General features: G+C 39.4%; 1 protein-coding gene across 6 annotated transcripts in view; it reads left to right on the forward strand.

The window, feature by feature from the left end:
- The window catches only part of ehbp1 (EH domain binding protein 1), a 137067-nt gene that overhangs the window by 1982 nt on the left and 120787 nt on the right, over positions 1 to 14298 (forward strand). The gene's annotated exons all lie outside the window — the stretch shown is intronic.

Here is a 14298-nt window from a genome sequence, read left to right on the forward strand (position 1 = left end):
CTGATAATGTGTTAAAGTTTTAATATTGAAGTCCCTTATTTGGACATTCTTTTACATAACAGATACTGAAAGTATGAGCTGCTGACTGGGAAGTTTCTTTTTGCACATTTTTCTCTGCATCTCGACCATGTCATTTGCTTTTTGCAAAAATCACATTCTTGGGAGTTTAAAGAAAACAGCTTGTGCAAATAGTAATATTGTTGACGTTAATATAATGACTCTGATTTATGAAAGTTCAAATATTGTTGAAAACAAATGTCATGAACCCATTCCTTCCTCCTTTTCTCACAAGGAAAGAGTGGAGCTTTAGAAATGACAGCAGATTTCCACACGGACATGCTCTACATTTTGGAATCCAACATACTGTATTTATAAACATGCACATCTGTGTGTAGTCAACAATTATTTTTAACAACATGTTTCAATCCTCCTCTTTACTCAGCTAAATATCAGGACTCTTCAGTATGAAGCTGCCCGTCATTGTGATATGAGACGTTGAAACTGTGATGAAAGATGAAATGCGAGTGGTTTGCAATTAAAATAGACAGGAGCTCTAATACCAGACAAAGAGTGAGGTGTGGCGGCTGTTACAATGTGACCCGAAAATTAAGCAAGATGGAGATGTTGTGGTTACGCATCCAATTCACTGATATGATTGGCTGATTGTTTTCATGTGGTGATTTAAAGCACATCTTATATGTTTTTTTTTTTTTATTGTGAACTATATATCATAGAGAAACACTTTACTTACTTGACCGGCCCCCTCCTGACCAGACTAGATGCTCAGTGTCCCCCAGGTCATTTGAGTTTGAGATCCCTGCTGTAAATGCTGGAAAAGCTGCACCAGTTAAAATACAACTGTCTGTCAAAAACATGTCAGTTATCCATGATTTATGGTAATAGGTGCAGGTCTGCATAGTATAATGTCTGCTTCCAGATGCGGGCGGTGGTTCACCAGTTGGTGTCATGGGCTCTACAATAATAACATGCACTTTATGTTTTGTTATTTATTTATTTTGATTTAGTTTTGTAGCATTTCCTCCTAGCTTCAACGTTCATCCACATTTCTTTACTGACAAATGAATGAATGGTATTCAGCAGGAGGACTTGAAAGAGCTGCGAGCTGTGTTATCAGAGGTGAGGACAGAGCACAGAGATGGCTGTATATACAGTACGTTACACTTCATCCTGCTGGTATGTGTCCTTTAATGAGTGATAAGAGGGCTCTTGTAAAGCAAAGATGTAGCCTGCAGTCATCGGATTCTCAAGCAGATTGCTGTAGGCGTAACTAATACAGCCCCACAGAGCCTCAACCTGGGACAGATGTTAACGTGTTGGAGAATGGAATGAGAAAAATGTACATCTCCTCTCAGAGCAAAGGGTGGGTGGGCGGGTGGGCTCAGCACACAGTCAGTAATATGCTTTGTTTTGAGATCTGACTAGGGCTTATTTTTTTGTTTTTCAATAAAACCAATATGTGTGTATGTAGGCTTTTTTTCTTACACAGGTACTAATCTTCTATAGTAGTTTGAGATGACAGTGACTTATTACGATATAAAAATCCAAATTCACCCAAACTATTTAGTTTTCCCATTTTTGTACACCTCATGGCCCTAGATGATTTCACAGCCAGTCTTCATCTTTTCATGTTGCCATTAGTGTTAAATAATATTTAAGTTACTTGTGATGTAAGAAGTGTCTGCTTTAACATCACATGTGTTGCATCTAGGTCTGTTTGTGTGTTTGTGTGCATGGTTTGCTGAAAGTGTGTGAGAACGCTTTGGCAGAGTTTCTGATTTTCTCGTACTTCATCGGTATGGTATGTTATTGTTGCAGTGGAAACTTTCCTTCGCCACAGATCGGAAATAGTCCTCAAAGCTCAGATGGACCTCAAATCCTAAGCCTCCAGATTTAGAAAAAATAAAAAATATACTGTATATGTATGCCCATAGGTGTGCAGGTGCTTTCAGTCTACATTGTGTAAAATGTAGAAACGTATATAACACACTTGGCTCAGTATAATAATCTCAGGTGATCATTTAAGAGAACACTTCAAGATGTTCAGGTGTCTGCACTGCCTTGTGTTTGGTTCTCAGTCAGTATGTTTCCATGTGCAGTTAAACCTAGCTACAGTTGTAACTTTACCATTTAATTGGACTGCTTTCCTTGTCCCAGTATATGAACACTAGTAGAGAAGCGATTTTATTGAATTAAGGGTTCTGCAACTCCGCTGTGCAACGTGGAAATACGCCCCTGTTCATCTTCTTAGTATCAGGTGTTTTCCAGTTGACCCATTACATCACAGCTGTAGCTGGTGGCTAGTTGGTAGCATTTCAAGTGTCGTTGTGTGTCTACCATCCATTAACTTCAAAAATATTTCATTCTCTAAGCTGACTGACCATAAATAATTTTCCTCATCTGTCCATATAAATGCACTACTTATACTGCCAAGCCCGTTGGTGGGAACTGTGGAGCTTAGGTCCAACTAAATGAAAACATATGATAATAAATTGATTCCCAACTTCAGGATCTGGGTGTGTTAGACTTTGAGCGATTTGATTCAGTAGAATTTTAGTCAGGCTAAAAAAGTCTGGTTTTAGTCAAAGCACTCTTGCCTTTGCAGCAAGAAGACCTGGGTTCACGACCCGGTCGGAACAAGGGCCTTTCTGCATGGAGTTTGCATGTTCTCCCCTTGTGCGTGGATTTTCTCTGGGTTCTCTGGTTTTCTCCCACAGTCGAAAAGCATGCAGATTTGGGCATTAGGCAATTTGGACACTCTAAATTGACCGTAGATGTGAATGTGAGAGTGAATGGTTGTTTGTCTCTATGTGGTCCTGTGATGGACTGGCGACCTGTCCATGGTGTACCTTGCCTTTCACCCTATGTCAGCTGGGATTGGTACTGGTGCCCCTCGTCACCCTCATGTTTAAGATAAAGTGGTAGAAGATGGATGGGTTTAGTTAGGCTAACTCAGTAATAGTGAAATGGAATGTACATTGAGCCTGCATGTGCATTTTCATCAGCCACACTAAAAGTTTTGTGCTTCAATCATAAATTCAGTGGCTACCCACTCAAACTGCTGCCTCTTATTTTATTTGGTTGTTTTTTTTAATGAAGTGCTGCTGGAGAAACATTGTTATTCTAAAGCCACGATATAGTTTATTTATTTACGCCTATAAACTCTCCTAGGTGTGACACACTGAACCTTCAATGCAGAATGTACACATGATGCATAATGATGTAAATTACTGTGCAATCCTCCAAAGCATGCTCTTCATAAACCACTTTGAATCGGAATGCAGTACCATCTGGGAATGTCACCTGCACATCTAAGTTGATGGAAATTTATGGGCCCTGACACACAAGTCGACAGTTGCCCTTTGGAAATCGTTGGCCTGTTAAGTCCCTGTTGCTGAATGTTAATCATAGTTTTTACTACTTGTAGCATTTGCCTGGTAACCATCATCGATGGCTGTTGCGCCGAATAGGCCTGTTGAGTCTGTGATGGAGGCCGTCCATGTTCCTTTTCTGTCATCTAACACAGTGATTGATTTCTACTAGCACCATGATTGATTTCACCACTTTAGAGAGGTCTCACCTTATTTTCCCCTCTGCATTTTCTCTTACAAGCTTAGAGTCTTTTTCCCTTGAGCAATTTGCTCAACATTATTATTTTCTTTCATGAGACGAGGGGTCAAGGACTGGGGGAGTTTCCTGTCTTTTTCTTTATTCATAAAGTAGAGTTTTGTTCTTTTTCTCTGGCATAGGTGACTCCTCTGGAGCAGAGAGCCTTAGCATTCCACTCACACGCCCATTTCAGAATCACTTCAGACTAACCATTTAAACTTTAATGAGTTCCCTGTTTGTGTTTAGCAGTGAAATAAAGCACCATGCATTTTGTCGAAGCATAGCCAATGTGAAAATCAATTTAAATTGCTTTTTCAAATGTATATATTTGTGGTATGACGGTAGGTTCCTTTGGTTTATCAGACACTCGGCTTCCTGTGGGTCATTTTCACAGATGTGCAAGTTATTCCAGATGCTTAACTTTCCGACATCTTTATAGCATTGTTGTCACTTGTAACCTTGTCATGTGATCACGTGTCCCTCTTCTGGTGTCACTGCTGGTAACGTAAGATGAGCGCTGTGACGCAGAAAACTATCACAAAGATTGAATTTCCTTGTGTGAGAATAACTAAGAATCATTAATGTCAATCCATCATGAATCACATTTCTAAAAAATGAATTGGTAATATTGAAGCCTCACTTCAAATGGTGACCATGTTAATAATCAAGGCTTCAAGGATTTGAGGAATTAGTATCAGCCCTAATAAAATGGTTGTCAGGTTAGTGTTTTATTGGCTTGCTGGCTTCTTCATTGCATGATGCTTACTATGTTAGATCTAGTTATTGGTGGTCATATTTGTCATTAAATGAGCTATCTTTGCATAAATCCTTTCAAAAAAGCCTGGACAATTATGTTGTTATGAAGACTTGTTCTATATTTTATATTGTAATAATGGATGACAGTGGTATTGACAATAATTAGAACTTCCTTAGTTAGTACAAATGGAACCTATCACGTATAAACCTCTGACTGAAGCGTGAAATATGGGCTCTCATCACCAGGATCAAATCTTCGAAGAACACCCCACCCCCATCCGACATTTCATCAACTCTGGCAATTGTTGTCAAAGCACATGCATCTACAATCACTCATAGGTTGTACCAGTTTGACCCTCATGGGCAGCGTGACAGGAAAAAGCCTTTCCGGTCCAAAGCAAACATCAGAGCGAGAGCACAGTTTCCCAATAAACATGGAGACGGGTACTCGGCCTTTTAGGATGTGTTGGGACAAATACAATTAAAGACTAAAAAATTGGGCCACACAAACAGTAGATGTTTCTGATGCTGACGGAAAACAGCATTTCAGGTGAAGAACATGTTGGTGGAATTGTTTTTGTTATTTTCATTTACTTTCCCAGCATAGAAGCCAGTATAGTACTCCTGCTCTTACAAATAATGCTTATTGATTTGGTACTGTTCAGAAGACGCGGGGGTTTGTTGGCAGGTAAAGCTTACAGGATACGAGGAATATGTTCTGGCCTTTAGTGCAAAAACAAGCATATATTAGTGCAAAATAAAATACAGAAATAAGAGAGTAGAGAACAATTATTTACAAAAGAGATATATGACTAAAAAACAAACCAGTGCATTATGGAAGTTGTACAATATGCCAAACCAAACATAAAGGACTGTACAAGTTATGCAATCTGAAATAGTGCGAAGCAGCAATATATAATGTCAGTGATCTAACAGTCGGAGTCTTTATTCTGTGTGATGTCTGCTAGTGATGGTGTTACACTCTGCACTGGTGACAGATTTTTCTGTCACCATAACTGGTGTTGCATATGTTCACGCACATGTTTTGCAACCGCACGTAACCCTGGCAAAAAGCATAAAATAATCACATCTGATATTCTTATGTGGTTGATTTTCAGGTGCTAATTTGCCATCATCAATGACATCATCATGTCACCATGTGGGTCAGAGCCAGAGGGTTTCATTCTTAATCATTTGTGAGGAGGAGGGCGCGCTGCAGCAAAATCTGATCATGAAGAAACTGTCGTGGGATAAATGAGACAACACCACATGGGCTCATTAGGGGGCTCATCTCCTCAGTTGTATTTTGCCTCCTCTGTTTTAGCTTCTTGCATCTCCAGCAAAAATGTATTGGCTGAGATACACACGCACTGTATAGGCTGATGCTGCTGCCCTATTGAAAGGGAGCAGTGGAAATAGAGTCATATATAGAACCTGTATTAGTCTCATATTATTGCAAGATTGTTGCTCCAGGCAGTTTAGGTTATTTTCCATTACTATAGCAACCACCTTAACGTAGGCGGAGTCATCATATTGCACAAAAATGCTGTGACAGAATTTCATACACGACACAAACACACAAACTAGTGACAAGCAAAGCAGTTTGATGTTCAGATGGATATTCAGCTGTTACATGCAACTACACACATAAATTCTGCTAAATTTTACACAATGTATGTTTTAATTATACATACATATGATATATATTATATTATATTATATCTTTTTTTTGCTGCTGTTACCCATAAAGCTACCAAACAATGTATTTCTCCTCCTTTTTTGCATTATTTATAATGGTGTCCAATGACCGTGCTTGTTTATTTGCAGGCCCTCACTTGTTTTTACATTCACCAGTAGCCTGTACCTGCAGAAACACTGCCTATGCCGGCTAGTAGTTATTCTGCATCGCTTTGCGATGTCATGTGTACTGTATTTTACACTTTGCTATATCTTTAACTCAGAGTTGCCTGTTCAAAACTTAAGTACAGAGCAATACGCGGGTAAAATATAGTTGAAAAACATCATCAAAAGTCTTGGAGTGTCATTGCTGTTGACAGACGTGTTGACTCTTGTGGCAAGGATATAAGTTATACGGTGGGAGCCTAGAGGCGCTATTGATAACATGGTAATTCTATCTGTCCACATCCTAGTGTGACTAATCAAGAGAGCTTCCCTCTCTGCCACATGGATCAAGATGTCATTCAAAGACTGTACTGAAATCCTCATGGCATGCTGTCACACACACTAAACACCAGTCATTTTTCTTGGGATTTAGAAAACACACACATTCACTATCATCTGACAAATGCACAGATTTAAAGGACCAGTGTGTAGGATTTTGTGGCATACCAGCTTTATGCTTTATGCCTCATTCTTCCAGTTTAAGTCTATATGAAAAACTATGGTGGCTCCCAAAATCATGAAAAGCCCTCTCTGTTGCCACTGTTAAATGTGTACATTTTGTGTTCCTGTGCAACTGTTCTTCATTCTCAGGTGAATTAAAGTATTTCAGTATTAAGTACATTTCTTTTAGATTCCCGTTGAATTCTTCTCACCGGTCGGGTGAGTTAAACAGATGTATACTTCTTTTTTACAGCATGGGAGCCAATTATCCAAGCACCGTGCCAACACTTGACAGATGTGTCTTACATAATTGGCCCAAGTTGCTTGTCCATGATCCACATGTATTCACTTATTCAATTTGTGAGGGAGATTCAATGAGAATTTTGCCTTTGGACTCGGTCTCTGTAGTGCATTAAATGTCTTGCTATTGAAATGAAGGTGATGCCTGAGCTGTGCTGATATAGTATATCAGATATTCTATGAATGGACTGGAAGATATGATGTGATGCTCACCTCCAAATCAGCTGTGTTTCTGACTGCTGTAAGAAATGATAGCTGGCAAGTGACTTCGCTAACAGTGATAAGCCTATGTGACGTGATATGACGGTTGTTTTACTATGAAGACACTGCTGGGCTCTGTCTTCACAGCTGCTATGTGTCGTTTGCTACATGTACTGCAAACTGTGCTGAGTATTGTAAACAATGGAGTCAGAGTACACTCGGCTTGACAAACAATGTGATGTCACAGTTTCTAAACAACGATATTGTTGTGTATTTATTTCTGCTGGACCAGACTAACTATGTTGGTTCTCCATGTTTTTATCACGATGAAAGACAATAAAGCGAACCTTGAAGTTTTCATGTTGGTGCACATGCAGATACTGAGATATCTACTGAATTAGTCAGGCCGTCAGTTGACTGGTGGCTCACTGTGTCAGTGAATGTGACCAGCATGTGTCAGGCTGTGACATGTTTTCTTCTGCGCAGCATGTGTGCGTTATGGCGAGCATTCGTCGTGTCTCTGCCAGAGAAACATCTTCCTGCCAATTTGTCTGACGTGGCTCTCCATTCTATTCAAATCTGAAGTTCCTGACACGTTCCCGAGTATAAGTTTTGGCACCAGGGTATGGTTTCACTGCCAGGTGATCGTATTGGACCCCTCATATCTGTTTTGCAGAAATTCTTTATCACCTAATTGGGATTATCATAACAGCACAGCTTTGGAGAGTAAATGTCATGTGTTTCACTGAGTTGAAAGGTTCAGTCACAGAACTGACTTCCTATTATTATTATTATTATTATTATTATTATTATTATTATTATTTCATGTGTTTTGGTGCAGTGGAAAGTTTGTGTTTTGTGTTCATTTAACTTGGATTATAGATTTGTCGTCTTGGTACAGTAAGCAAATGTTTGTCGTCACATTTTGCGATTCTATATAATTATTTTCAGGCGCCACCCACCATACTTTCATCAACGCTCCTCTTTCATTTTCTTACATCTGTCTCTGGACCCCTCTCCTCGCTTTTTCCCTTTTGTTTCTTCTTCATCTTTTGAATGCCCCACCTCTTTTCACTCTACCTCCCCTCACTTCATTCTCCTGTTCCGATAATGTCACTTTAACTGCTTAGTAGTCGAATCCACCCAAGTGTAATGGTCTGTGCTGCAGTTACGGACACAAACAGGCTTTTAAACACAGTCCCCCCCACACATACACACACACACACACACACACACACACACACACACACACACACACACACACACACCACCCAGAGAAATAAAACATTGCAGGGTTATGAAGCAGTCAATGGGGTGTTAAATGTGATGAAATCTTGGCCGTGTCGGTCTCCCCGCTGTCAGGCCTTGGAGACTGCTCATCATTTATCAACCTGCAGCCCTAAAAAAACAATTCATACTATCCAGGTTATTGTACAGTCATAAAAAAATGTATGGCATCATTTTATCTTCAATATCAGCCAGAAAATACTTTCACCTCCATTTTAGAAGTTTAAAAGATGTGGTGAAGTTTGAATTAAGGATGGGCAATGTGCTGCAGCTGTTGAATACAATGTGTTTTCTTGTCTGATTTTATACATGACTATGTTCAGTGACCCTACTGCACCAGGAGGATATAGACTTTTAATAAATTACTGAGCTCCTGGTCCATCACTGTGTTGTGGTAATAAATCACCTCTCTCTTACCTGAGAGGGTGTCCATCAGGTAAGGGGAGCACAAACCCATCTGATCAGATCAGCTGCCGGCTTGATGATAAGATAAAACAAAACAAAAACAGGAAATGAAATCATGCAAAACACAATTTGATTTCTCAGCAAGTATGACTCAATGATAGCGGCCTAGAAAATGAATGTATACTTCCCTGTTTTCTTTAAGAAATAGATGTTGACCAGGACTCCTTGTTTTTCTGCTTGCTGTCAGTGCTCTCAGTCACATGATTGTGGTTCTTACTGTGTCAGTCTTTCCCTTGGGTTGTTAGCAAGCTGGTAAATGAAGCGTTGCTAAGTGAGGGGAGATTTAAAAAAAAAAAATGAAAAAGTCATGGAGATGCTTCCAAACGCATGATTTAATTTTTTCTAGGGTTGATCAATATGGCAGAGCATTTTATCATGATCTGTGTTCCCATATTGATCAATATCTTTTCATATCACAGTTTAATTTGATTTTGCTGATGCTGCCAGTTTGAAAAAGCAGTTTTTACGTCATCACCTTAATTTCTTCATTTTACTTACGCCTATACAGAGTACAAATTAGAAATTGACACTGTATGTAGGAAAATATTTTTTTGAGATTGGCCACAGAATTGGTTTTGCATTCGCTCTACTGAGGAGCTAAAACTTTGATCTACCGGTCGGTCTTTGTTCCTATCCTCACCTGAGAGATGGATCACCAGAAGGGGGGCTGAAGTCTCGCTTAGAGGTGATGGACGATGTGGCCGGGGAAAAGCAAGTCTGACACTCTCTGCTAGACAGTGGATGGATGGTTAATGTGCAACCTTCTACAGACTTATGTGATAATTTAGTTTTGAAAGGTAGAATCACATGCATGTATCGACACACAGCTTGTTTGAGCTACTGTCTGTGTTTTTGGAATTGAATGAAACATCGCAACTTACTGCACATTTCATTTCAGTGATTTTGAGACAAAAATCTGTTTGTCAGCTCTGGGTGTCGGTGTAGTGTGCACACAGCCTCTGATCTTCACTTTCATCCTGTGTCAACCCTCCTACTGAACGTCTTGTAAATTCCTCTCAACTAATCTCTTGTCAGTACCACATCTGAGGCAGGTACATAACTGAGCTCATCTAATATTCAAAGCAAGCTTGTTCATTTTGTCTCCATGAGACCATGAGACAATCACCGGGTCAAACACATGTGATGCCTAATGTTTTTGTCTATTCTAGGAAATTGAATTTGGTTTCACAAAATTGTGGAGTCAGGGAAAGTAGTTATTCAAAGAATTTGCAGCAGATACAAACAAATGTAGATATATGAATTGAGATATGAAAATACAGATAAAATGTGCAGTACACAAGTGAAAATGGTCAAGCAAGCAGATTACTGAAAATGCATTAGCTTTCAGTCCAGACACTACTTCTGATTATTTCCAGCAGGCTGTACACTGAGATGTAGCTGCTTTCCACAGTTCCAAGTTCATAAACGCAGTTTTTCAGCACAGTATCACAGTTTTTCACTGTTCTTCTCATCTCCTCAGTGTCATCCTATTCTCATGCTCTCCTACTTTGTCCTCTTCTCTGGCAGTTTAGTAGTTGGTTCTCATGTTCTTCTAATGGCTCAGTTAAGACCAGGCAAACACAAAATAAATTATTTGTCTCATCATCCTCCACTTTTTTTTACACTCAAGTATAGTCCAAGTTTTAATGATAGTTTTGGAGCTTCATTGAGAGATGTATGACATGTCGTGTCAACGCCTAATATTATATAGTGTAAAAAGTCACTGACAAAACAAAAGATGTAAAACCAGAAGCTTTGCCCTGATGGAAAAAGATATATGGACATATACTGTGATTAAAAAAAAATGAATTTACTAGTTACTTACTAGTAAAAAGAAGAATTTCTGATGCGGAAAACAAAATATCAGAAGTAATATGCTGTTGCCTTTGTGCTATCAGAAGTTTTCGTGTAAGTTTAAAATGCCACTCATGCCTCATCATGTAATGCCCAGTGTCTGTGTGTTTGTCTGATTTAGATGATAAGGCAGTCTGATTTATGACAATCATACAGATTGTGTTTGTGCCATTTTGTCTGTCTGTCATGACAGCAAAGGCCACAATCTGAGTGATAGCGCAGCAAAGTGGGATCAATCTTGCCTCTCTATTTATTTCTCCATCTTTCTTCTTCTGCTTCTAAAGTTCGTTATCTACAGATAGTCTGAATTTGCCATACACATTTAAGTGTTTTCAGTGTTTTCTTGATTCTCTTCTTACATTCCCAGCAGGCTTTCTGCACTGCACATGTGTGTAAACGCAGCCTTAGATGAATTTTGGAACGCTCACTGATACAGTTCTGTTTCTTCAGTGGCATCCCTCTCAGATGGATGAATGGAAGCTGTATTAAGCGCTTCAATATTACACCAAGAGTTAGACCTAACCCCAAGTTGCTGGCATTGTCAGCAGCGTGGGCGGATGGCAAAACTGGTGTAAAGTGTTAAGTGGTCGTCAAGAGTAGAAAACCTATATATAAATACAGACCATTCACCATGTATATGTTTGATTACCTTCTGTGGTGCATCCTGAGCATGCAAGGAAATTATTTTGGTCACTAAATGCCAGTTTCTCTAGATGGTAGCTGCAGCTTATGACACCTTTAACGTAATAGGGTGTGTATGTGTTTTGTGTCAGCCTTTAATTTCATCTTGGTCCCTGCCGCGACACATTTACAGCTTTCTGCCCCTTCATCCTACTCACATTCTTATTATGGAAACTTTTTGTTCTTTTCAAATGCCTGATATTTTGCTTGCTTCCTAAATTTCAGCACACATCCACACACTCATGCATTGCCCATAGTTTAATCCTTTGTTTTAATTTCATGTCTCTCTCTCTCGCTCAAACGCACACATTTAAAAATATGAGGCACAAAAAAGGTATAATTTCAAAGAAAATGACTTTCATTTCCTCCAGTCCTATTATCAGACTTCCAAATGGTTATCCAAACTAAACATCAAACCCACCATGAAATCCCTAATTATTAAAATAGTTGAGTGTGAGAGGGTTGATAAACACACACTTAAGATGCCGTTTTGTCTGTGGTGGCATTCCTCTCGGATGGCTCATCGCTCATACTCAGAAGGAACATGCAGCAGTGGATTAAAGGCTGAAAACAAGAGACACCGAAAAGTGAGCACAAGTCATGTAGCCTGCAGACAAATGGTTTACATTTTTCTCATAGCACAGCAAGTACTGTACAAAGGGGAAGCGTGGTGTGTGTGTGTGTGTGCATGCTCTCTGATATGGCCTGCATTGTTGGACAATAGCTTCTCTGTGTGGCCTTGTCTCCAGACTGAAGTTGTTGCCTGTCATTCTCCTCCTCTCCCCTCTTCTCCTCTCACTTCACTGTTCCTTGTGTCTTCTTTCTCTGTGTCAAACAGTCAGGCTTTATTTTCCTAGAGCAGCTGCTCTGCTGTTCTTCCTTAAGTATCTTTTAACCTAAGGGCCAACATACTCAGTGGCCAAATGTTAAACTTTTCACTGTTCAACAACAGAATCAGAATCTGCTTCATTGGCGTTTGCAGTGTTTGCAGACATACAAGGAACCTGGCGCCAGTTTGACATGGCTCTTAATGTACTTGCATGTATTGACATAAAGGTAGGCATGAGGAAAACTCAGATGAATGAGTTGAAAGAAAAACAAACTAATTATACAGTATATTATGGAAGTAGTGCAGTGAAACAGAGAATAAATATTGAAAAGTAAAAACATAAATAGAACGGAGGTTGCCATCCATGTCGCCATTGTGAAAAATGTACTCGTCTGAGCTTCCTGGTGTAAAATTACAGCTGCTGAAAATAGAATAAAGTGTTTTTAACTGATCCTTGTTGCACATTTTGGTTTGTCTTCTCTGTTTACTAAGCTCAGAGGTAAGCAATGAACTGGAGAGCTGAAAAAGGCAGCATGTGGTCTTTACTTGCTAACAAAGGCTGCTACATGGACTCTTCTGTTGACAGTTTTGTTGTCCGGCATCTGCTTAATGTGCCAATTTGTTGGCACTCTGTTTTATTTTCTCTCTCACTATCTCTGCTCTATTGCAGTTTTGTAGACGTGTGTATCTCAGCCAATATTCTTGTTGGTCCTAGTATGTTTCTGTTGATGCATAAAGCTTTAAGAGAGTTGAAAGTTAACATGTGCTCCACACGACTGTGTTTTTAAGTATAGAGGTGTTTAGATCTTGGGTTACCTGTTGACATACCCGTGTTTTTTTTTAATATCAAAACAAAGGGAACTACATTAAAGTGAGACGGGTGCAAACGGGAAGATGTCTGAAAACTTTCAGAATTCAGTTTTACCACTGAGACAATTTACAAGAAGAAAACTGTTGTTCAGCAATTTTAATAAACACTTCTTACTCCTGTGCCATTGGTGTACAGTATGCTCAAATGTGTCCTCAGTCAGGTCTGATAGTATTGCTTAGTTGACAGAGCCTTTTTTCAGATGGACTTACAATACAAAAGAACATCGTTTCTATTCCAAAAAACCAAACAGAGACAGAAAATAACATCAGCAGCAACAGAAATCACCAAAACATTACACTCTGCAGCTGAAAATACATTATGTTTCCAAAGAAAAAATAGAATTCTTTTGCATCTAGTCCTGTCCTGTATTCTATATCTGTCCACCTCACTGCTACATAAGACATGGAGCCGTTGTGGCTGTTTTAACTAAAATGCAATGAAATATTGACTGCATTACATTTGCCTCCTGACTCTTAAGCGACAGCTCCAGCAGAGCAGTTGTGTCACCCTCCACCACTCCGACATGTTTTACACGATACTCACATAAGGAGAGACGAACAAGCAGGTCCAGACTTGTCAAGTTGCCAGATAGGTTACTGCTCAGGTCTTTGTTTTGAATGATTTCTCGTACCAACTCAACAAGTCCTGTGTCCCTTACAATATTTAACAGTCTCACAGTACTTGTGAGACTATTCCTCCAACATTTTATCCCTCTTTCATAGTACATTTAAACCTAATCAATAAGCCACAAGTTGTTCCATTACAGTTATTTTCCTTTACCTGTCCCTTTCCATTTAATTAAAAATATTTTTGTGTGCTGCTGGTGCAGTATGACTGAACTAGGTTAAGTTGTTGTTTCTTAACCTCTCTTATTTACTGTCTTTTCCTGCCACACTAACCTCTAAATGTGTTTGTACATGTATACCACTGCATAATTGTTTGTCCTGAAGTCTATGCTGCAGTCCACAGAGACACGACCAGGGTTTAGCTGTTTCTCATGATTTATTCATACTATAAGAGACTGTGTGTGTGTGTGTGTGTGTGTGTGTGTGTGTGTGCGTGAGGAGACTTATCAGGGTTTTAA

This window comes from Solea solea, chromosome 15 (genome assembly GCF_958295425.1).
Source record: "Solea solea chromosome 15, fSolSol10.1, whole genome shotgun sequence".
In the NCBI taxonomy this organism is placed as follows: Eukaryota; Metazoa; Chordata; class Actinopteri; order Pleuronectiformes; family Soleidae; genus Solea; species Solea solea.